Genomic DNA, 25,666 nt, shown 5'->3' with positions numbered 1-25,666 from the left:
ACTCCTCAACTACAGGAGACTTCAGGCAAAAAACAGGGAGATGCTGTGGCTCCCACCCGCACAAATCCCACGGGTGCAGCCGCTTCCATACATGCCCATGGACTCCAGCTCCACACACATGGAGCTGAAATTCCACACTGGAGGAGGGAAATGGTGGAGACAAGTGGGAGCATCACCTCAGGAATGGCCGCAGTGGGAACAGGGTGCAGAGGCTCTGGTGGCTGCTTAAAAGTGAGGACAGAGAAGAAGGATTGAAACTCCCCCTTGCCATGCAGCACGCAGCGATATGGCTGCTATCGCGACACTGGGATACTGAGTGTGTGTTTAAAATCAACAGCACTTCTGCATTGTATTGTTGGGAACATTTTAAATCTCTTTCTGTTTTAAGTGGAGAATTTCTGAAGTGATGCTCCGTCAGCAACCTTTTCGGCATCCTATAGATCAAGGCTGACAATTTGTAAGTTTAATCAGGTCACGCCGGCACGGTGCCAAGCTGCTTCCAACAGTGCCAAAAAGAAAGTTTAAAACTAATTACAGTAGTACAAGAATCACTAGAGCCATTGCTTCTTGATTCAACGTTCCCATTAGAAGTGTACCTCAACCATGCACATCCCAACCCAATTAACCTCTTTAAATCTGTTTAGGAACAGGTATTCATGCTCTGGATAGAGTCTGCCCCTTGTATGCCCATCTCTGCTCCAAACGGGCTGCACCAGACGTGGCAGCACCATCCACAGCTGCCATACACACAGCTGAGCACCAGTGATGCTGCTGCCAATGCCAGCCAGGAACAGCAGTCGCTCCATCTGAACAGATCCCACCCTCCGTGTCCTAAACCCCACGCACAGCAGGAGGTGACCCCCTGACAGGCCAACCTTCCAGAAAGCACAGCGTTAATTTGGCTCTAAAATACAGGTTTTAAACATCTCCCCTCCATTTAAAACTATAATTCCATATAATTTCATGGGAATAATAAAAATGTCTCATCAGCTCTTTAAATAATTTCCTTGCCTGCTCAAGGTCCACAGATGAGCACGGTTTGACAACACCATGCATGGTGCCAGCACATCCCCTGGCTGGCACACATGTGCTGGGGACAGCCCTGGCACAGCTCTGGCAGGGAGGGTGATGCCACACTCAGGGGTCCCCATGGCAGGAAGGGAGATGATTCCCAGCCAAGGGAATCCTGCACCCATCCCAGCTGTGGCAAAGCCAGCATGGCTCCATCGGGAATGGTCCATCCCTTGTCCCCTCCTTCCCTCTGGACTCACTGCAGTGCTGCTAACACAGGGATGGTTTGTTCTGCACTGTTTTGGTGAGCGGCTCCTCCTGTTTATCTTACCCCTCCTCTGCTCTGGTGTCAGTGTGTGTAACAACATTCTGCATTTAATCCACTCCAGTGCCCATTTCCTTCTCATGAATGACTTCTGTTGTTTCTCCCTTTTGCTTCTGGACCACTTCTCAATTCATGTTTCCGGTGCTCTATTCCAGCTGGTTTTCCCCAGCTGCATTTCTGCTATGAAGCTCATCCACCCTCCCCGTCTCACAGCAGCAATCCCACTCTGCTCCCCTGATGCTGCGAGATGCCAGGCCAAAATCTGCAGTAGAATAATTTGGTACAGTTGTTGCGATTTCTGCATCATTTACTTCCACAAACAGGCCAAAGATTAAAGGGCTTTGTCCAAAATGACACTACCCATCCAGGCTTCAATTAATAACCAAATCCCCAACCTTCTTGTATAAATCTGACCAAGGACAGCAAGCATTCCCCAAGGTTTAAATGCAAAATCTGGTGTCTGCACTGGAGGCTGAAGGAGCTGGTGAGAGGCCCTAAAGTACAAGGGGAAGAAATTCAGTGAATAAGGACAATGATGAAGCCACTAAGGTGTCTCACACACAACCCCAACATGTATCTCTGGAGCTGGTGACATAGGGGTTGGCATATTGTGGTCATCTTAATATTAGGGAACAATCCCACATCCAGAGGCTTCAGTCCAGAGCGCGTGAGACTGCAGACAACCCACAGACAAAGGAATGACAAAGTGTGTGTGCGTGGATATAACATTTGTTTTGCCCCTGAGTGAGACGCATCATTCATTTGAATGGCAAAGCCACAAGTTGATTAACTGATTCTAACAAGAATTAAGCTGTGTGTTAATTCAGATCTTTCCTTATGAACTATACGGAGCAGATAGGCACAACTAATAGGGTCTGGTGTCCCTGGGGGCAGGGGACAGTAAAACTGATGAACTCCTCTGCAATCAGTGAAACATGCAGCTCTTTGGCAAGTTGCAGAGGCTGCCTCGGCTGTGGGTCGAGAGCTTTTAACGTTCTCTTATAACAGGAGAGCATCTCCTGGGCTCCTCAGCAGGGAGGAACACTCGCTATCCACTGGCAACACATCCACTCCTCCCAGCACCTGCCTTTATAAATTACTCTTCGTTTGAATACAGTGATAATATATGTATTTTTTGACATATAAGCTCGCACTCAGTGGCTATTGTTTCCCTTTTTTATTCCTCAGTATATCAACCTATGAGTTTATTACTGTTTAGCTCACTGACCTTTCAATGCATCGTGGAATTAAGGTGCAGAGCGGACGGGAAAGAACACAACAATACATCACTTCCAGCGAGCTACCGGCGCGCTAATGGCAGCGGATGTGCGAGGGCCCTGGAGCGGCAGCATGCTGACCAGCACCAAACCCCCATCCATAACCTGCTTGGAGGGAAGGTTCTGCCTTGGAGAAGTATTGCCATGGTCCACTATTGTTCACTAATGCCTTATGGGCATTTGGGTCTGCACAGTATTTAAAATCCAGCATCCTTGGTGACAATAGCGCGCTATAAGTTAATAAAAAGCATGTGTGCTACTGATTTTAATCTGCTTATAACTACAACGCTCATTTCAGTATCTCGATGATTTAGACAAATCACATAAACAGACACTAAAACATTGTTTAACAATGAACTTGGCTTTGTTATAAGACCACAGTTTTAGCATATCTTTCAGCAAATCGTAATTAGCTGTCTTTCAACATGCTGTGCACCTGCCCCCACACATAATAGACGAGAGCATCTGCATAGACTACTGCATTCAGAGGCCAATAAATAAATTGCAGGTCAAAATTATTACAAAGCTTTCTTCGAATAAACCCATCTCCTTCACAATACAAAGCTTCAGATATGAAAAGTACCTAAAGCCCACTCAAATGGTATGATTACAGGGGCCGTTGGAGTTTAATAATCTGACTGTAATTCAGGCATTTTCAACAGCTCATTAAGGGTTCATTAATATATGGGCAAGCTTTTGAATTATAAATAAGCAGATTAGAAACCTGCAGTGTCTGAACTGTACAGCAGTATCCTCGCCAGCAGAGTAACACTGCAAACACGACGATGGGCTGACCTGGCAGAGGTGAGGTGGAGGTGCAGGTATTGCATCACCCCCCTGTCTCCTCCATCCCATTTATTCCACCCATGGAGTGCTGCCCCTTCCCTGTGGCAACTCCCTGAGCTTGGGAGCACCTCAGCCACCAGTGGGAAGGTCCCCATGGGGTGTTGGCCCCCCACATGTGAAGGCAAAGTTGATGCTGTGATGAACCCATTTTATAGACCACAGGGAAAAGCGGCAGGGCCTGGGTGTGTGGAGGGTCCCTGCTTCACTGCTGGCCAGGGCACAAAGCCACCCCAAACCCACCCATAGGGTCCACCCAGCACCCCAACCACCCCAACCACCCCTCTGGCCGTGAGTGCCAACAGCCATTGGGCACACATCAAGGGGAGCTTCAGGACGCATCCCTGCAGGAATGCCGCATCCCTATCAGCGTTCAAGGCCAGGATGGAGCAACCTGCTCCAGTGGGAGGTGTCCCTACCCATGGCAGGGGGTTGGAATTGGATGAGCTTAAGGTCATTTCCAACCCAAATCATTCTATAAAGCTGCAATGGTGCCACTGCAGCTGCTGCTCTGCTGCCCCTTTGTCTCCGGGGTGGCAGGAGGCACCGGCGGCCTGGCGCAGCAGCGCGGGCTAATGTCACTCTCACTCCTACTTAAGGTGACTGCGTGGTGTGTGCACGTTTTTCATGTCAGGTATATTAAATATAACACGACGATGCACTGCACATTTCCACGCCAACCTAGTTGTCACTTTCGCTTGACTCATTCTCTATTGAGGAAAAATGCAGCACTGGGAATTTACAAGGCTTTTCAGTTAAATGGACATAAATCACAGGTTTCATTCAAACCGAATAATCACTGGCCATAAAGAGCTACTTGTCTCTTACCATATATTACAGTGAAGTTCCTGTGAGCAATAATGCAGCCATTCATGGCAAAGAAAAACAGAGCGAGACATTAAGAGCTGACATGTAATCCTGTTAGGAGCCTGACGTGGAGAGCGCGCCTGACATTTTTATCATATATGTCCATTTCTATTTGGAAAATCAGAATAATAAAAATGATTACTCCGCTGCCCAAACCTTCCCTCCTAAAACAGCCCGGCGAGATTTGTTTACATGCCGGGAAACTGCTTACTACGAATTCATAAATCTCTGATTCCGAAGCTTTTCCCCTGATGTTTGAATTGAAGATATGACTAGAAAGATTCCCTGTAATACTCTTCCACACCTCCATTTCCTTCACTACCAACACATAAACTGTCAATCCTCGCCTTTATTACATTCCCCTTCATTATAAGGCTGCTGGCAGGATGCCTGTTTCTAACCTAACTTTCTTCCTCACCCACAAGAAAAAAATGGGTTGATGACCTTTGCTAAAGGTTCAATAAAAACTAGGGTGGATGCTAATAAAAAATAATTAGTGTCTTTGTCTCTATGCAGGACGCGGACGTCAGAGAGCAGCAGGATGGATTTATAGAGGTCTTGGGCTTTTCTTAGAGGCACTGGGAAAAGTTAAAAGGGAATTTATTAGTTTGGGGAAAAAAAATCCTATTAAAAACAAAGCTGGTTATGTCAAGAAAAGCCTCATTCCTGAACATTACGGAGATGCTGTTAAAGGGAAAAGGAGCATGGAAAGAGATGTGTCTTTATTTTAGATAGATGGGGGGTCAGGAGAGGCCGTGCCCACAGCAGTAGATGCCCTTGGCATCCCATGCGCTGCTGCCACTGCTCCTGTCCCACACCCGGTCCGACAGGACTAGGCTCATCCAGGGAATGGATGGATCCCTGTCTGGCACTACAGCCATGTCACCCCATGCTGCCACAGCTCAGGACGTCCCCCTTCCCACGTGGGACCACAGATGCCCACAGATGTAAACGTAGATGCGAAATGAAGAGGGGGTTGACCCCGAGCCAAGGCGAGCCTCGTCGCATCCAGCACAGCCCCAGCATGGCACAGCTCTAGCATGGCTCCCTGCTCCTCCTGACACCCATGGGGTCCATCCATCGCTCACCAGTGACCAAGGGAAATGCCAAGCCCATAGTGCAGCTCCTATGGACACCATCACCTTTTGACATCCCCATGCTCAGCGCAGCAGAAACAGGGCCATAGGGACCACACAGGTTGTGGCTGACAGATCCCTGTTCCCCCTCATAAGCACCCCTCACACCAGGATCCCTGAGCCCCAACCAGCCCAAACTTCTGTACCTCTCTCCCAAATGTGGCCTATGCCCTCGTGGACCTCACAGAGCTTCCAGAGCAAATACCACATGCAGAAGGAGGTGCCTTTACCACAGCTCGTGTTCAAACATTGTGGTGTTATAATCTTAAATAAGATGGATAGATACCAAGCACTACATCCAGCAGCTAAAAGTGAGCCCCATAACGTTTGAACACCCTTCACATGAAAATGCAGTAATATACATTCCTTCAAGCTACCGTGTGTCCAACCTAAATATCATCAGTATGAAAGTTTACAGCCTTGAAATAAAAAAAATGTCCACAAGAGAAACAAATCTTTCCTGTGATTGCAACTTTTATCAGATTTATGGCCCAGTGCTCTACTTTTCATAGAAAATATGAAATAACTTTTTATAGAAAATATGAAATAACTGGTATTTTTATAAATTGAGTTCTTGCTACAGATTTTATGTTGGCCACATTTATTTCCCGTTGTAAATTATGTCTAAGTTTGTGCAGTTTTACTGCATTGTCTCTCTTCTTACTTTTTTTACAGATCTCTGCGTTTCCGATTCCATTTTCTCCTTTTGGATCATCCTATTTTTCTTGCTTACTTCTGACTTGCACTTAGTGCTAAAATGCCAGTCTTATTTGTGCTCAGCCTGAGGAAGCAAAGTACTCGATAGCTCCTCATCACTGCCGCTCCGCGCTCCAGAGGCCACTTCCAAAGCAAGGATGTAAGCAGGGAGGAAAGCAAAGGAAGGACGCGGTTCAGAGAGTTAATTACATCTGCTGGAGTGATCCAGATTCATTTGCAATCCTGAGCACAGACTGCTTTCACTCTTCTGCAGTTGTTTGTGTAATGATTTCCCAGCACACGGCTCAGAAACTACATCAAGGCAATGGAGATGGCATCACAGCATCTCCACAACGCACACTTTACTAATGCTGATTCTACAAATGAGCACTTACAGCAGTACTGTTCCTGCATTGTGCCTGGTCAAGGACTTCTCAGTCTTTATATTCTAAGAAGGATGTAACTGTATTTACACCTGCATGAAAATGCGCTGAACTTAAAGAGAGCAGGCAGATGTGGTTCTGCTAATGGAGAATCTCCTCCTGGCAACTGTGCAACCACCATGTAAAGATGGTGAGCACAGATCTTCCTCAGGAAGGAAGAAAACACTGCACCTCAATTCCAGGTAAAAACACCAGATTTGTTTAGCCATGAACTTAACGGATCTCCATGAACTTCACCCCTAAATCCCTCACGGCAGAAGGATGCTTCGTGGACCGGATAATTTACCTGACTTCTCTTGGCACTTTTTTCCCCCTCCACTACTGTAGCCATCTTACTTCTCCATCTTACAGAATGCTCCCAATATAAAGCATGGACTGCATGTGCTGTAACCAAGCAGAAGGGCTGGAATCCCCCAGTCGCAATGCGTGGCTTGTCCCCAAGTGCAGCATTAGCATGGCCTGAGTGCCACTGTTGCTGGCAGGACACATGCATGTAACAGCATGACATAAGGTTTTACTTGCATTATTATAACAGACATAGGCTGGCTTTATGGAGTGGGCTGTGCAGCACATGGCAGATTAGGGAAGTGGGAAAGCCACCACGCGCCCCTTGTGATGCTGTTGGGTGGGTTCTGGAACCACTGGTACCACTATCACTGAATCCCAGAATGGTTTGGGTTGGAAGGGACCTTAAAGCTCATCCAGTTCCAATGCCCTGCCATGGTCAGGGACACCTTCCACTCAACCAGGTTGCTCCAGATCATGAGTAAAGCCCCAAGAACCTTGCAAAGCGGTGCTGCAGTCAGGCTCCTGGTGATGTGGCTGTGCCATGTGCCCAGTGTCCCCAGAAGCAGGGGAGCTGCAGTGAGCAGGATGACATGGGCTGCCTGGCCCGGTCCCTGTGGAGCATCAGGCGAGTGAGGTCTCTGCTTGCAAAAACGCGTACTTATGTAAAAACATGATCAAAGTTTTATACATGTAGAATTTCCTCACAATAAATCACATACATGGGTATCTACACTGGGTAATAAAACTGAACAGATTCTAAACTGATCGGTAAAGTTGCTCATAAATTGTTGTTTTTAGCAAGCTATAAACAAAAGCTGTATAAATACCAAGTGAGGCTTTTAATGTAACTAGGTGCACAGGGAAGTGCTCCAGCTGCTCTGCTGCCAGAGAAAATGCACTGGCTTTGGACAGTGTTGGGAACTTGTTATTGCCCAGCATAAACATTAGATCTCCTACTTGATATACCGGCAACAAAGGGAGAGGAAGGAATAAATGCTGCCGACTTTGCTGTCTCTCCTGGTGTTCTCCTCCTTGCAGAGGTTTTACATGCCATTATGTACCTGCAGTTTGATGGGGCTCTGCGAAGCACATCTCGGTGCTCTCTGTATTTTATTTAATCGCATTTCAACAAAACAAAGAAAGCACACAGACATTCATGCAAACCATGCACTAAAGGTAATGCTTACCTGAAAGGGACAGAAACTATGTGAGATTCCCAGCCCAGAAATCACAGCAGAACACACTGCAAATTCTCATCTTTTCCCCCCCATTTCAGAAGGAAACAGGAAGGATCATTTTAGCTGCCTGTCCGGCAGTGAAACACCCAGCCAGCGAGCCCCCAGCACGGGACCCAGAGGTTAGGTTACCAGCACTGAGGACTTGGAACCTGCCAGGGAATAGCCCTTCCCAGAGCAGGTGCTTCAGGTGATAAAGGCAGAGATGTCAGCTTTGATTTGAGCTAACAGAAAGGAATCTTTGGATGGAAAAGCTCCAGGACCTTTGAATTAAATGAAAGACCAGAACACTCTACAGAATGTCTGCAATAACAGTCTCTACAGAAAATTATGAGGAACTACATAAATCCACCCTCTTCCTCTTCACACAGGCTCATTAAAGCAGTACTGACTCTCTGGGCAGCTATAATTCTGCTGAGTGATACCCTGGAATCACCCTGTCAATACCCAGTGGTGTGCTGCCTCTCCAACTATCTGTGCCCCTAATATTCCTCTCTTTGATGGGATTTGCTGACCTTTAATCTGATGCTAGTTTACTCTCATCACTGAAGTGCAAGTCAGAGAGCAATAAAACGGCAACCTCACTGATTCAAAAGGGAGAGCTAAAGCGCCACTAACTGTGAATCTAACCTTTTGTAATGGCTCTCCCCTTAAAAGGGGAAACATGAAGTGCAAGGCAGCTAAAACAAACAATATTTAATGCTGACTACAAGATTTATTGCAGCCCTCTTTGCATGAGTATTAAATTGGAATTTCAGGGCTGTAAACTGAGGAAGAGGAGAGGGACAGACAGTGGAGATGGAGCCATGGCCACATACAGAACCTTCCCTCCTCCATGGGCATCACTGGCACCAAACAGAGCAGGGCATCCACAACCAAAAGGTGCAGACAGTGATGTGGGGGACAGCCTGAGCAGACAGACCTGACCCCAAAAGGGCAAATGGGCCCTGAGCAGCACAGGGATGTGACAAGCATCAGCTGCATTACCAATACGAGAAAGATGCATGCACAGGCATGAGTGAGCATCCTCTGCTGGGGAGCCCAGCACTGGAACCGGGGATGGACAACCCTGGGGAGCAGCTCCAGGCCCTGCAGTGCACCGCTGAAACACAGAGCTGACCAACCTCACACCACCCCGTGCAAAGCACCCACAGAGTCATCATGGCCCTTAACCATGAGCTGGGGCCACCAAAACACAAGAGACCTTATGCTCAAGAGGGTACAGTGTGAGGCTGCCCAGCCGGATGGGTCCATGGGCACAGGCAGCAGGGGCAGAGGAGGGATGGGAAGCAGTTTGTGCTGACTGAACCCCTCCAGCTGAGTGACCCCCAAGTGGGTCTCCCAGGAGGAGGCACTGTTTAGCACATGTCTGTTGTAACAGAGAAATCGAGTGGAAATAAAGGCTATTCTCAAACTGCTGGTGCTCTTCCCCCAAGGAGCCACTGGGGGCTGCCGCATGGCCTCTCCTATCCCTATCCCTGAGTACGGGGCAGCTCCAGCCCTCAGCTGAGCCAGGGTCCCCTTGTCCAGCAGCACCACTGACGCAGTGATCAGTAAAGAGCTGGAGAACAGCCTGTCTGTACACGTACTGCACAACACCTCCAATGTTCTTTTATTTATTCCATAAACTGCAGGAAACCACCACATGAGCCGTATCTTCCAATGGGGCCACATGCAGCCAAACACCACCACCACCAGTGGTATCAGTGCCTCCGAAATGACTGTTTCCATGGCCAGCACCGAGAGAGGAGTGAGACTGGTACCTCCAATGGTATCCTGGTGGAGTGTGTGCATGAAGCAAGCAAATAAAGGAGACAAATCTCTCATGTTGTATACACACAGATCAACAGAAAACACACTGAAGTCACATCACAAAGTAAAGGAGAAATTATTGCATAACAAATTTCTCTCTGGCTCTCTGGGGAGAACAGAGACTGACAGCTTCGGGTTTAACAGGTGCTGCTCGAAGATGAGCTACTTATTAATACTGCTAGGAAGGAAAAGGATGATAAAAACTATAATGTGATTAATTATTTATGTTTACAAGCATGATTTTTAAGAGGTATAGTTTGTCATGCAAATCGCTTGGTCTGGTTCCACTCCACACCCCAGAACATGCCTGAGGCTCTTCACAACATGTGCAGCAATTACTAGGCCACTAATGGGGCAGCAGGCCCACGGTTCAGGTGATGGTGTGTGGCCCCATCCGTACATCTCCTCCCCACTTCCACAGCATGGGTTTCACTGCCATCGACTAATGCATTGAGAGCATTTTCATATGGGGAAGAGACTGAAACAGAAGTTCCTCATGAGCATAAAAGCTATGGAAGCTCCTGCAGCCGTTCTCCTGGTCTGACTCCCTTTGCAGGCAAACCAAAGGCAGAGCAAAGAACGTAAGACCTGACAGTGGTCCCTGGTCCCCCTCCAGTTTGGAAGCGCTGCTGGTCCCTATGGAAATGGGCTGCAGAGTACAGTGACCAATGCCATGGCATCAGCATCGCCAAAGCAGGCAGAGATTTACATACAGCAATTACTGCACGAAACACCACCCAGCACTCCTGAAAGGAAAATTGAAGCATGCATTTGCAGAAACTCACAAAGACAGACTTTGTCAAACCTAAGAGGCGCTGATAAGGGGAGAGCTTTTATAAGGGATACGAAGAGATGTATCAGACGAGAGCAAGGCTGAATACAAAACAGTATTAGTATAAAAAAGAACAAAGAAAAGGCCTGCTCCGTGTAAGAACTGGTAATACATTAAAAATTTAAAACCTGGCACGACAAATCTGGATACTCCCTGCAGAAGACAACTGATATTAATGAACAGGCCTGTGCATCCATTGTCTGCGATCCCAGAGGAAAAAAATAATGCTGGTTACACTGAATTTCTTAAAGAGAAATTCTTCTCTGTGCAAACAGCTCCTCCACCAAATCACCAGACTGCTCCCGGCTAAAAACATTCACCTGCCCAAGCACTGGGTTCACCTAAAGGTACCTTATTCCTCCATACAATTCCTCAGCACAGGGTTTCATCAGAGCCTGGCTTCCCCCATCAGCATTTATTTATTCAAGGCCTTGGATCAATCACCCCTCTCAGCCCCACATAAAGCAGCTCCCTCAGGACAAAGAGGGGTTTGGTTCCTGTAACATTTGGTTTGGCAGCACTCAAGAAAGGCCAAAGGAAAGACAGCTCAGGGCTGCCTTGTTTCCATGGGCTCCTGGAACACCCTGCCTGGATTCAGGGCTTGGTGTCACTTTTGTGGCCAGGGAACTATAAGCAGGCAGTTGGGAAACGCCAAACACTGCACATACTTCTCCACTAATAGACACAACATCAACAGTTATCTAGGTTGTAATAAAGAGCAGGAGAAGCACTCGGCTGGCAAGCGTAATGTGAAAGTCTCCCTGAGGAAAACTCGCCAAGTTGTGCTGTAAGCCTCGGATGGCCCCACAGCCAGTCAGCTCACACAGCATGGCATGAAGGGGGAAACAGAAACCAAACCAACATGAAAATATGGAAATGTAAACCAACAGCATGGGGGGAGTGCCACGGTTCGGAAGGAGGAGCTGGGCACCCCAGGGGTAGCCAGGACACCAAGACCAGCGATGCACAAGGGGCTCAGCAACCCTAGGCCAAGCTGGGTCATGAAGGTGATGCTGCTCCCAGTCCCCTGAGGGCTGTCCCTGAGGTCCAGCTTCTCCTGTTCCTTCTCAAAGCCCATATGGATCTTCAGTGGTAGCAGCTTTGAGAGCACCATCACTGTAGTGCAGTGCAAACGCTGGGGACACCCAATGAGCACCCAAGGCTGATGGTACCCATTGCTTTGCATGTACTTGTTCCAGAGTCCTTTTGGCCCCAGGAGCAAGCGAGGACGAGCCATGGAGCAGTGCTGGGTGCTGAGGGATGGAGCAGCAGCCTGCTGTTCATTGACTTCAAACAGCATTTCCCTTTCCTGTAAGGCTTTGGTGCTGTGGAACAGCCACACACTTGAGCGCACACAGCACAGGGCTCATTGTTATTGCTGTTGCTGCTGCACTCCTTAGGTGCCTGGGTGTTTGGGTGGAAGCCTACCTGCCTGCAGCAACACGAGGTGGGAGAAGCTGGGAGCATCAGCAGTTTATACCAGGGTCACCCATGCAACACGCAATTATGCCGGGGTGAAATGTGTTACAGGGAATGCCTCAAGTTTTAAACTGTCATTAGAATATCGTGGCCTGGTTTTAACAATACAGCAGCGCTTCTAATGATCTTTAAGGTAATTCACTATTCAGACCCCAAGCAAAAGATGCAAATGTACCACTGAAAGCTCCTTATTAAATACCCACAGGCTACAGTTCTGTACAATAAGTGGTCCAGGTCTTTTTAGAACATCCTAATTAGATGAACAGAGATGCAGAAAAATGCAAAACCAGGTCATGCAGCAAAAATGTTGGGGGGGGGGTGTCAGAAAAAAGCTGCAAAACAACCCCCCTCCAAGCCCCTCATTAAATACCCTCCCCCACACTGCATCCCTTATTAAAACTCTTGCAGTGTGGTGAAGTGGAGCCAAAGGCTTCCAGCCCACCATCATCCCCAAAATAGAGGTGACTGTTATTGTTAAAGTTAAGTTTTCAGTTTATTGCCAGGGATATGTCTAAGTGATGATATAAATAATACTATGAATAATACATTAAGCAAAAACCCAATCTGAAATTAAATTTGCCTTGGGTTATCTCCCTTTTTACTATATACATTCAGAATTATTATGTGCTAGGGAAAAAAAAAGAAAGCTAATATCAAGGTAACACTTTTTCCCCCTTTGAAAGTAGCAAGAATTGCTACCCCTGCAAAGCTGCTGTCTGACACCAGAGACATCAGGGCAGAACTCCTGGACATCAGGTGATAAACTTGGAGACAGGTTTCAGGGCTGACTGGAAAGATTCTCTTTGACACGTCTCAAGCAGAGATGTTTGCTCTAGCCTGGCATGTGAGGGAACATGCAGCATCATTTGCAGGTGCACCGAGGTCCATTAGACCCTCCTTCCTGGCCTCACCAGGGTAATTTACTTTCAGTGCTGGGAGCTGGTCTTACATTTATTTGATCTTTATGTCTCCAGTTTAGCTCAGATGAGAACCAGCCTTTTACTCACTGGCTGCTTAGCATTTAGCACTGACCTTGCTTTGATATCCAAAACATTCCTACCATGGCCAGCATCAGCAGCACAGGAATTAACCAGGCTCAAGACTGATGAAATCCAAACCATATCTGGAGACCAGACAAAGGAGAGGAGCTGGGGCAGTGAATGGGGCTGTGCACTGACCCAGGCACCAAGGTCTCTGCCCCAGCCCTATGCCAAAATTGCAGCATGATTTTAGACAAATCACCTCTCCTCATGCCCCAGTTTCTTCAGGCTGTGGTATCCGGGTCACTCTACAAAATCCTGAGGAGTCCTGACTAAAAAGCACTAGGAACTAGGGCCTTAAAAAGATATTGGCACCTATTTCTAACCAATCCCACCTCTGGATGCAGTGCCACAAGGCAATGGATGGGGACTGGAGTTCTCCTGAACTAGTACATTCATCTGTCAGGTCCTTCGAGTGACTCCCCATGCCACCAGGGACGCACATCCTGCTGTCAATCTGATGCTAAAGCACTCCAAATACTAGTGCAAATTATGGCAATTCACAGGTTGGCTTTGTCACATGAACAGCAGTACAAAGGCAACCAACTGAGACCCAAAACCCTCATTTCCTGAATTCTAACAGAGAAAATTCGGGCAACTGATAACAGAGTCTGGGAGATGGCAGAAAGGGCGATCTGCTCTGCTCCCATGGCAGCCAGCCACAGCACTGACATCTGGGTCAGCTTCGGTGGGGACATTTGCATTCACTATATTTCCATGGGTGTTTCCATAGTGCAAAGTGTACGGTCTTTGGTGCCCTCTCCCCATGCTCTGCTCTGTGGACACTGGCAGCCTTGGGAAGGAGAAGCTCTGGACCCCCCAGCACATCAGCTCCGCAGGGCAACAGGCATCGCCTTGGCTTCCGTCTTGAATTCCTGAGCCTGGGAGTGACACTGGGAAAGAAATGGTTAATGCACTAATTACCATAATTAAGAGTTGCCAATTTAATTATAGCTGAGAATATTAATGCTGTAACATTTGTTGGAGTGCAGAAAACAAACCTTTAATGCACAGACTTTGTTCGCAAACATCTAACGGAGCCCTCCTCCACTTCGCTTGGTGCTTCAGCGCTGACACAACAGCGATAGGTTCAGATTGAAGAACTTGTCAGCAATCAGGCAGGAGGAGGCTAATTAGCTGGCAGGTTAATGAGTGTGATGGCTCTTGACAGCATTTTGTTACAGCCTCTACTGTATTTAAACAATAAATGATTATTACTTAAACACAGTGGAGACAGTCTTATTAGGAGAGCTAGACCATATATTTATTTTCATAAAAACGAGAGTAATGCCTGACTGTAAAGAAGGAAATGTAATGTTTTGGGCTGGTTACAGCCTCACCTCTGAATCGAGCAATGGATTTAGAAGTCCTCATGCTCTCCACCAGAAGGCATGAAACACTAGCACCATAGGTGTGAAGCCCGGGTGGCTGTAGAACGTGAACAGCAGTGATGTTAAAGAGCTACCTTGCTCGCCAGCTACAACAAAACACACAGACCAAATTCCTTCTCATTTTCCCCCTGCCTTTTTAGCCTCAGGCTCTATGTGCAATAGGTGCCGGGGCTTTGCCATCCCCACAGTCCTCAGGGCTCAGTCTGGGCTCTGTATTTTACTTCCTCTGGCAACTGGGATTTGGAAACAGGTGGTGAAGTAGAGGAATAGCTCTGTGGAGAGATTAACCCATTTCTCTGTCCGGTTAAGGGGGGAAGCGGGACACCTTACAGCACTCTTGTAATCCATAAACATAATGAGAATGAGGGGGAAAGTGTCTACATCCGAACAAATCCAGAAGCACGGACACGCAGTGCCTATCCTGCAGCAAAGGCAGGCAGGAATGAGCCACTGGCTGGAGTATGAACTGTATTTACAGGACAGGCAATTGCAAATATGTGTCCAGAAAAACCTTCTCTGAAGAGGATTAAATTGAATCCATGGCTGTGTAATAATAAGGGAGGGTTATTTCAATTTAATATTTAGTGTTCCCTAGGAATTTGTACATAAACATGGAAGGAACAAAAGGCCTCACCTGCTGAGACTAATACCATTTTCGAAATTATTTTTGCATACATGAAAATGATTTGTGCCCCTGAGCGCCGCTGCTGAACACGTGAATGAAAGCAGGAACGGCAGTGAACTCCTCAAATCCTGCCTAACCCTCCACACTGCCTTCTACACAGCTAAGATTCAACACCCCACCAGCTAAGTAACATGGAGCAGCAGCAAATGGCTGATACCAACAGCACCAGGTAAATGCGGATGCTCGTGGCTCGTCAGTGTACAAACTGTTGTCAGTCCAATGGGACCACGGGGCTAAAAGAGCAAAGGGGTGAACTGAGGCCCCAGCAAGTGCTGGGGCTCATTCATTGCAGCAGGTCGGCAGCGCCTGGGAAAGCTGGGGTGGGAAGAGACAGATTCCCTGGCGAGCCTCCCAGCTCCCACCAGCAGCACTGGGGATGCTGAGCCAGAGCCCTGGCAGCAGAAATGAAGCTTGAATCCCCAAAGCCGGGCCTCAAATTCCTGGGGATAAACTCTAATTACAGAGAGGCACCTGGAATTCCGAGCCACATCCTGAGCTCCTCACGGTATAAACAGAGCCCGCACACAGCTCGCTCCCATCATCCCATGTGTGAGTGCTCATCACGCATGGCCTCAGCATTGACACAAAGCATAAAGTCACATCAAGCCCAAATTAAACCTGCATTTGGCAAGCTTTGCCAAACAAGGCAGACTCCTTCTTTTCAGACCTGAGGACCTATAGATCACACCACAGTGCTAAATACTGATATGTTTGTAAATGTACACAGCTCTGAAAGAAGGCAAAAGTTTCCCTCAAAGCTTCTGACCAGCTCTGCTTGAAAGGGTTTATCCAAATCTAAATGCCTTCCATTAAAATATCAATGGTATTTGATAGAGCAATTGCAACCCAACGCCATCCCAGGAAAAGCTGGCATCTGGCAAAAATCACCAGGCTCTCTAGCTGTTTAAATGAGAATATTCTTCAGTCTGAAAAATTATTTATAGAGGGTTTTTTTACTACCCTTGTATACTGCAATGTTATTTCCTTTCCCACACACTAGCAAAGTCCATTTTCACAACTGCTATAAAGCGGCATGTTCACAGCTAGTAAAACAACTCAATAAATAGCCTCACGAAGCTATAGCTGTCTCATATCCTTTCCTCAATAAAAACAGAGGTGAACTGCTTATTTTCAGCAGCACACTATAAGAAGACAGAAGCATTATGACTGCTCATACATTCTGACTATCATTTGCCACAAGCTATATCTGTCAGCATTAAATAAAGCTGCATTATAAATGTAAACAAAACACCCACATCTACAAAATGAGCTGTCCGCCATTGCTAGAGGCATGAATTGAACCCGCTTATTGACTCAGCTTGCTCTTTTTATTTATTCTCCTACAAAGACATGCATTTACTTTACCCTACAAGCACAGTGGGTTTAGGGGCGGTAACTTGTCTCCTGCACAAGCTGAAAAGGCAGGGTGGTGACAAATGCAGATCTTAATGGGAACACCATTAGGTGGGCAAACATTGAACTATTATTGAAAAACTGATTTATTTTAAAAGGTTATCCTGGACCAAAACAGTACATCATAAATAATTTGCAGGATCACTCAAGTGAATTTATACTTATGATTTTTTTTTTTTATTTTTTTTAAGAGAAAAAAAGGTAATTCATTGCAATCAAATAATAATGCCAGTTTGAGAGGAATTACACTGCTCAGAATTTACAGTCTGAAGAGGTTAAAAGGTGCTCAGCTCTACAGCAGCACACATCAGGCTTGCTCCCTGGCAGTACGTTATACATCTTTCCAGACTCGAGGAAAGTTCTGTCCCTGTCAGGCAGAATTCACCTTTGCACAAGAGCAGATCAGCACTCGCAGACACCTCCAGCCTCCCAGGGGGAGCAAGCACATCCTCTGCTGCCAGCCCTGCCTGGCCAGCGGGCCCACACGCCATGGGGAGTGCTCAGAGCATCCCCTGGGAACGCACCTCTTGGGGCCTGTGAGCAGCAGGGGCACCCCCAACCCAGAGGAGACCCCTCCTGGGCCCTGGAAGAACGTGGCGATGTAGGAAAATGGGATGGAAAGCAGGCAGGATGCAGAGAGACTGCAAGATAACAGGAGTTGTATAAAAATACTGCATGTTCCCCAACTAATAATTGCAATCAATTATTTATATAGATATTCACATTCCTACAAAGAGGGGAGAATAATTATAAATAATGCATTGGATAGGAGGGATGGATTCTTATTTTTACAATGTGCTATATAAGAAAGAGTGGTTTTGCCAGATTTATAAACAGATAATGTGGGCCCATTTCTCAAGCTGGACTCATGGTATATCAAACTCTGGACTAGATCTGCACTGGTGGAGGCATAACTTCCCTGTAATACAGGTAGCCTTTAAAGGAATTTCCATACTATTTCTCCAATCTGGCTCTTCTCCCTCACACCATGGAGCAGATTCGAATCTGTGTCTCTCAGGGCTCCATGGCTGCAAGGTGGTAACTGCTCCTTCCTCTCTCTCCAGAACCCAGCAGAGAAATCCAAAGGCAACTTCCGAACAGAATGGGAGAGTAAAAGCCTAAGTTAAGCAATTGGATGATGCTGGCACAAGTCCCCTCATTACATGGGGGCATCCCTCATGAATGGACAGGAACAAGTGTTCCACTGTTTCACATCATCCATTCTTCCAGAGGTAGATATTAATTATTCCTGCTTTTCCATTTTAAGATAAGCTTGTTAACAAGAAATTATAGGGCAGCTTGGAGCGGCTATCCGTTGGGTTGCCTGCATCAGAGTTTATGATGTTTACAGAGAAAAAGAAAATCAGTGTAAGGAGTAGCAGAAAGTAATTAATGTATTGCACTGTGGAATTTCCACTTCCTACCTTCATTTAAATGAAATAAAGCTTGGCAGTGCCAGAGTAAATCAAGGGGCAGCCACCAGGGAGAGAGGATCGGCAAAGGCATTAGAGCCAGATCCAAACCTGTGCTTCACCCAAGCTCCTACTATTATTACTTGTGCAAAGCAAATATTCAGCCTCCAACCCTAAATCATTTCAATTCCTATTTCCAAGTATAATTTAATCTTTTTCAGCGACACTTGATGCTTACTTCATCACAGCATAATGACAGATTAAAAAGTTGTTGAATTAAATATTAAAGAGGACTTCAGGCAGTTCTGCATTTTTAAGGAATAACACAGATTGGAGATGAAATGAGAAGCCCAAATGCATATTTTATTCCAAAAGGAAAGAATACATATATTTTTCCTCCAGGCCACCTACTTTGTAATAAAACATAGGGCAGGTTTTTATTTAGTGGATAAAAGCATGATATAGTATTATAGGACTCTTATCACTGTAAAATGGTACCATGCAACGGTGTCAAAGCTAATGACACCATATGATCAAACACAGTCCTTTGTTAAATATATATGTGTATCTGTACTGCACATCTGTACTGTATATAACTCTATATAGTCTCTTACAATATTTTCATTAGACTACTTAAGTGCAATTCATTGACTCTTGGATGTGAAAGTTTATCTTGTGATGACACCTTCTGCATGACACCAAAGTGTAGCATGCAAAACATGGTTTTATTGAAATGTTATTGAAATATAAATCAGTCCAAGGAAAACTATGTCAGCATATGAATAAAAAAATCACTTTAAACTGCAACTTAAAGTGTCTGAAAGTCTTGAAGATAAACAGAGATGACAACAAGTTTTGAACTTTAAAAGAAACCTCCACAATGATGAAGAGAAGTCCCAAACTATTGTATCATAATATAATATTAGGTTACTCTTTACATATAAAAGCACCAAGGAGCACACCTTTAATTTTTTACATATGTCTTGATATTTCTCCTTAGTGACCACATGTAACACCTTCCATATCCATATCTCTGTAAGCATACAGACTTTTCTTTCATTCTGTAGTGTACATGATGCACACAGATGGCAGAAGAAGAATCTGGAGAAGTCTTTGATTGCTGTAAAGTGAATACAGAGAAATCAGAGGTGTCATCTGGATTCGGTACAGGGAAGACACCGCTGTCAGCACAGCTGTGATACAACAGTGGTTTGTACCTAGAAACACCCATGAGGGTGGGAGGGAGAAAATGATGCAACGGGCAGTGGCAGAGCAGGCTGGCCCTGATTTGAACATACATGTGCTAATGCTCATAGCTGATTATTGTGGCCACACTTTAATACGTACCAAGCTATCCAGGTTGTAGAACGCACTCTGGCCTTCTACTCTCATACTTTCATGTGTAGTTTACTCAGTACAATACCCACGCAACATTTTCACATACAGTTGTACATCCACTATTTGTGGTATTAGCCAAAGGAGTCTCTGGTATTTCAGCATGAGTTTGGGATGCAGGCTGGCTATGGGGGAGCTAAACTGCGGTACCCCACCAAGGCCAATCTCCATTCTTGGCAGTGGTGAGGATGAAAGTCCTAAGGTGAAATGAGACATTTTCAACCATTTGTCCTGGCACCAAGAGGAGTGATTTTGCTACAGAACTAAAGGCTTGAGTGCTGGAAACACATGAAAAATCACCCAAAAATAAACAAACTAAAAGACTCCTGCTCTTCCCTGGCAGAGCTGGACCTGGAAGCCCCACTGAGGCTGCCCATGCAGGCCCCACCATGATGCCCATGCAACCTACCCCACGCACACCCCATCCCCACATCCCTGTCTCCCCCTCTGGTCCTTCCCAACCATGGCAGGGCCCGTCCCTCAGCCATGGTGGCCATGGGAAGGTGCTCGGTGGTGGCACCAACCTACATTTGTAGGGCACAAAAAAGGTCTGAGGGGAACACAGCAGCCCAGGACATCTCACCACAGTCTACCCATAGGATTGCCAACTTCAAGGCTGGCATGCACTCCCCGATTAGTGGGGTATTATTAATTATTATTGCTGTTATTAATACCAAAGGGATCTTGGCTGTCTTTTTGTCAGCGCAACCACTCTGCCTTTAAGTCATTAAGCCGCAGAACAATAACGGCGGGCGAGCCGACAAGAGAAATGCCATTGTTCCCTCTCCCCAGCCTGAGCCGCTCGTCCTGCTCCCATGTAAATGAACTTAATGCTCTTCATTCAGGCGCACTCGGAGGGTTCTCATTTACTGCCTCTCTCTCTGTGACAGCATTTTCTCACCAGCCCTGACTGCATAATTAATGCAAATGCAGCCTTAGTGTCATGAGCTGGGCTCCTTTGGTTTACTTTGGTACGACACTTACAGAGGAATATTAACTAGAGAAAGCAGCATCACAACAGGGGTGGAAAATCAGCCTGTCAGGGACTCATTCCAAATGCCACGGAAAGGAGAGCGCCTTCAAGATTGTTTCATCAAGGTGATTGAGAACAAAAACTACTGAGGAAAATTCGAGCTTACATTTATGAGCTTCTCCACATACATTATTTATATCACCAGAACCTATAGGAACGTTATTTCCAAGCACAGATTCATACAAAGACACTGTCTGGGCTGAGAACTGGAATTAAATGTACACACATGAAACCCTGGTACTGATCACAGGTAACCACAAGCACGGCCCAGGTCACCCTTTGTGTGTGTGTTTGCCGGCTCACGGGAAGTTCACAGGCATTAGGATTTATCCTAGCGCAACTCCACACATGCTCGCTCCTCAAAAAGGTCAGTGAGCCGCATACCCGATATAGCCCTTTGCAGGGATAATCCTGCATTTTAATCCTGCCTGTTCCAATCAAAACCGGCTCCACTGGGTGGATTTTTCTTCTTTCCCAGTAAATCAGACAGCAGTTCTGCGCTAAATACATGGGAATTAAAGCAGGAGGGCAGGATTCAGCCAGATTAGCAGTACTTTGTACCGAACATCGCAAGGAGAGCGGGCCTTTCTTCCACACTGGAAATGTTTATTCAGATTAATTCTGCTTGCATTTTACCACCAGATAGTGCTCTGCCTTGTATTTTTGATCTGTAACAAGAGTAAATTTGCAAGCATGGTATGTTTATTTTGCTTTGCTGTTTATTCTTTAGTTACACTGAAAGGCACCTCTTTGTATGCCTGCGGGTTTGTTTTGTCGGGGGGGGTTTCCTCAGAATTTGGGGGGTTTTTGCATAATGTTTTTTTCTTGCCTCGTGCTTGCAGGCACACCAGCACTGGTCAGGTCTGCTGAGAATGCTACCCTTTACAACACCGTGTTCTGCTAATGCTATGGTTCACAAGAATGTGCATCAGATCCCCCCCTCCTTCCCCTATCAGTGCTAATTCAAAAAACGTGACCATTTGAACAGTAATAAATATGGACCTTTTTTATCTGCTCTCCTGTATCAGAGACTCGGGGTCACCTTTTCAACCGTTTCTATGTCTATAAAGACAAGAAGCCCAGATTTTCTGGTGATCCCAAACCCTGAAACTTTAACAAAACCCACATCCAACACAGCGAAACCTGTTATTAAATGCTAAAAGCTGGTGACACCCTGATGCTGAATAAGAGTGGGCTGGTTCTTCACTTGTTTACTTCCCAGGGAAGAGACAAATCAAGGCTCTGCCAGAGGACACACGACTGATCTGTGGGTAACTCAAGTGAGGGTGAGCCCATTTGGTCACCTGGTGCCTTTGGACTGCACACAGCACAGTCTCCGTCCCTCTCCATCCAGGATCAGTGCCCAAAATGAGTGCAGCCACCCCAAAGGGGCCTTGAGAAGGAGATCTGTGCCAAAGGAAGCTCTGGGCTCCAGGAACTGATGTCACGGCCAGAGGGCGAGTGCTGTGATTGCAGTCACTGGGGTCCAGGCTGCACACAGTGTCACCCACCTCCGGACACAGCCTTTGCCCTTCAGAAAGCGGCACAGCTGATGATGTACAGAGCTCAAGTGCAAAGGTTTCCTTCTTTTTCTCTTTTCCTTTTTCCAGTCCCTCAAAGCCAAAAGCATTCTGCTTCAATTTTTACTTGCTTTGCTCCCATTAACACAATTTAACAAACACAGCCGTGCTCTGCATGCCCGAGTCCTGCCCCCCGAGCCATGCTGGGCACCCCAGTCACAGGAACCCTCTATCCTCAATGGGCCATGGGACAGTCTTAGACCTCCCTGCTACCCACCAGCCGGTGGCCTCACCAGTTTAATTGAATATACAATAACTGAAAATAATACCTTTATCCTTTCTAATATACCGTACAACTGAATGGATCAAAATGAACATGCCAGTCAAATGGTTTACTTTAGACAGGAAACAGCCCCACAGACCATTATTACAAATTAAAGGTATTATATTGAAGTCATTTTTAATCCCTTATAAATGAATAACCCTTCTACCAACATTAAATCATTTTCTTTTGCAGAAGTAACATTTCCTCTCCGTGGCACAGGATATATTCCCCCACAGATCAGGGAGCTATCCTTCCATTAGAGCTGGTGGCTGCTGATTACACTGCACCAGGACTCATAAAATTCTCTCAGAACTCGCACTTGTGTCTTCCCAGGGCAGAGCTGCCTTATCTCATCCATAAGCAATAATGCCACTTTATTTTCAGTAATCAGCAAGCAGATGATTATTTAGACGCAGCCTCATAATCCTCCTCGCACCAACTACGGGAGATCTTGATTTGAAATCTGCAGTGGAGAAATTCCACCTCCTGCAAACATGCAACGTGGGAGCTCAGCCCCTCTCTGCACTGTGGTTGTCCAGGCTTGTTTCTATTTGCTAAGCTAGACAAAAAGTAGAACACGAATGTGGGGGGAAAAGCGTGAGTTCAGGTAACTTTGAGCATCAACCATACAATGTCCATTTCGGCACGGCTCTAATAGGGCATCAATATTGTCATTTTAAACCCAGGATCAGTACACAAATGTGCTATAAATGGGGAAATCCCTTGTGATACTCGTGTGAAACATGCAGCTCATTGATTTTGTTCTTGATGGTGTGCTATTAAACTAGCGAACATGCTGACCTTGTGTGCAAAGGCAGATAGTGTGCATGCAACATAAAGTTGAAAAACAGCTTTAAAATGACTGTTTAAAACTGGGGACTGCAAACCTTAAAATATAGACAAGCATTCCATAGTTTATTTTAAATTGGCAACCACAATTTAACAAGCTATTCTAACAAAGGATTAGCATAGCATGTGCTTTTCTTTAGCCATCAATTATGACACAGGGTAATGCAGGGCACAACTTAAGTGTCAAATTACAATATGCTATACAAAACCACTTTACAACACTGCCTTCTGTTTGCTTAGCAATTACTACAATGCGCGCTGCTTTACGTGGCAAGCCGTGGTCAGAACACTTCCTGAGCATTATTCTGCGTGTGCATGTAGAGATCACAAAACCTTGGCTGCTTCTTTGCCGTATTCCCACCATTTAGATGAAGGAAAGCAATATGCTGGTATTTGTTTTTATGCTCTGATTTCAGATAAAAATTCGAGTGCGTTATCTTCGTTGCAGATCCCGTTGGATAAATGCTTTTATTTTTAAAAGGAAATAGATTAAATACTGAATATTTCCATAGGACGAAAACAGCAATTTCCATCGAGCTCCATGACAGTTTCAGATGCTTGATCTGTTATTAGGCATAAAATTAACAGTTTTATCAATTTCAAATGGGGGATGACTGCATGCAGATCCTGATATATGCAAAATATACAATGCTAAGGAGATGCGTGGATAATTTAGCAAGATTTAAAATCTTGTCGGCACATAAATCAGTCATACTTACAAACGCCCGCCTTATGAATTGAAAAAATAATAAGACTGATATGTATTTTAAATAAGAAAGTTTTTATTATCCCTGTCACGTGAACAGAGATTGTATTTTATGTGAATAGGGAGGGGGAGCCCCCTGTTTTAGCTATTTTTTCTGTTCTGCTGTCCTTTCTCCTGCATTTGCCTAAAGGCTCTCAGTAAATTACACTCCAAGTAAATGACTGTAATTTACCCGTTGAATTCCCCTGTTCAGGAAAAGCACACACCACACATTCCAGCGTTTCCACAGCTCAAATTTACCATTCTCGATGTCAAGAACAATCCACGGGCAGTAATTTGAAACTGTTTGAGCCTTCAAATAAGGGAAATTAGAAATGTTTTGAGAGCTAAGATTTTCAGTGAGGAGATAAAACCTGATAAAATCTGTAACAGTTCAATTCCTTCTCCTTTATATTCATAAACAGGGCATTAAATGCACTGCTCAGCCAGAACCCTGATACCAGCTCCGCTCGGCCGATACCGCACGGGAGGCAGTATTAGGAATACAAGGAAAGCATTTTTAATGAGGTAAAAGATTTTAAAGGCCTAAGAGCAGAAATACGTGTAAGCAACAGCAAAGCAGAGAAGCTGCACGCAGGGCTGAAGTCCTGACCGCCCTTCAACCAGCAGCCAAACTCCCCACCACTTCCACCAGGCTGGAATTTGCCCCAGATTCCCGTCTAGGCTTCCATTCAGCTATTTGTTATTAGACGGCTCAAGCCTGACAGCATCGCTGAGGCTGTACAGCTGCAAATCTCAAAATGAAAATATTCCTTAAAACAGGATTTTAATTAACATCGAGAGCGATTAAAGCTGAGAAATCCATACGTGTCCGTGATGAATTATCCTACGCGGCGGTGGGGAATGTTCTGGGCCCGGTGACGGATACGCTGCACGACCAGACACAACCACCTCCCCTCGCCTTGCCACGCACAACACCCCACCGTTAGCACACTCAATAAGCACAGCCGCCTATCTTGCTCTGTCTAAAGGCAGGTTTTCATATGGCAAAACTGTTATAAATCCTCATTATCCTAAATAAAATTACAGCACTTTAAACATTTCCAGGGAGAACATTCTCTCTTCTAAACAACTACCTTAGCGAGTAATAGGAAGCAATATGGTTGCACTTGTGTCACAGTTGGAAGTCTTTTTAAACTGTCGCCCTGCTAGCAAACCAATTCTACATATTAAAATGAATGGATTGCTTATTTCAAGGGGAAAAATCATTTATAAAATCAAGACCATTATTAAGATACTGTGACTTATTTCCACTCTGGAGTGCACGAGAAACAGATAAATGCAGCAACCTATGCACACTGAAATGTCTCTTTTTTCTGATGCCACAATTTTCTGTTTCAAATGAGTCATCCATGCGTACAAGTAAATTAAAAATTGATCTAGATTCCACATGCAAGGAGCTGAAGTTTTTACACGTTTCCACATTACAGACAAGTACACATCTCACCAACATCTGGCTACAGGCTTTTATGTCTACAACGTAAGAGATCCCCCTCCTGCCTTCCCTGCTAGACACTCGCACTGCACGAGCCACCCCAAGGCATACATACAGTACTTAGGCTGCGTCGCTGGAAACGTACCTGACCTGCAGCA

The 25,666-nt window shown here is 45.7% G+C and overlaps 1 protein-coding gene across 7 annotated transcripts in view; it reads right to left on the bottom strand.

The window, feature by feature from the left end:
- The window catches only part of PBX3 (PBX homeobox 3), a 108,010-nt gene that overhangs the window by 21,596 nt on the left and 60,748 nt on the right, over positions 1–25,666 (bottom strand). The gene's annotated exons all lie outside the window — the stretch shown is intronic.

This window comes from Neopsephotus bourkii, unplaced genomic scaffold (genome assembly GCF_033783945.1).
Source record: "Neopsephotus bourkii isolate Nb327-2 ecotype Australia unplaced genomic scaffold, CSIRO-AGI_Nbou_v1 NB_659, whole genome shotgun sequence".
NCBI classification, from domain to species: Eukaryota; Metazoa; Chordata; class Aves; order Psittaciformes; family Psittacidae; genus Neopsephotus; species Neopsephotus bourkii.
Note: the sequence above shows the minus strand (reverse complement) of the source record. Positions and strands in the feature narration are given on the sequence as shown.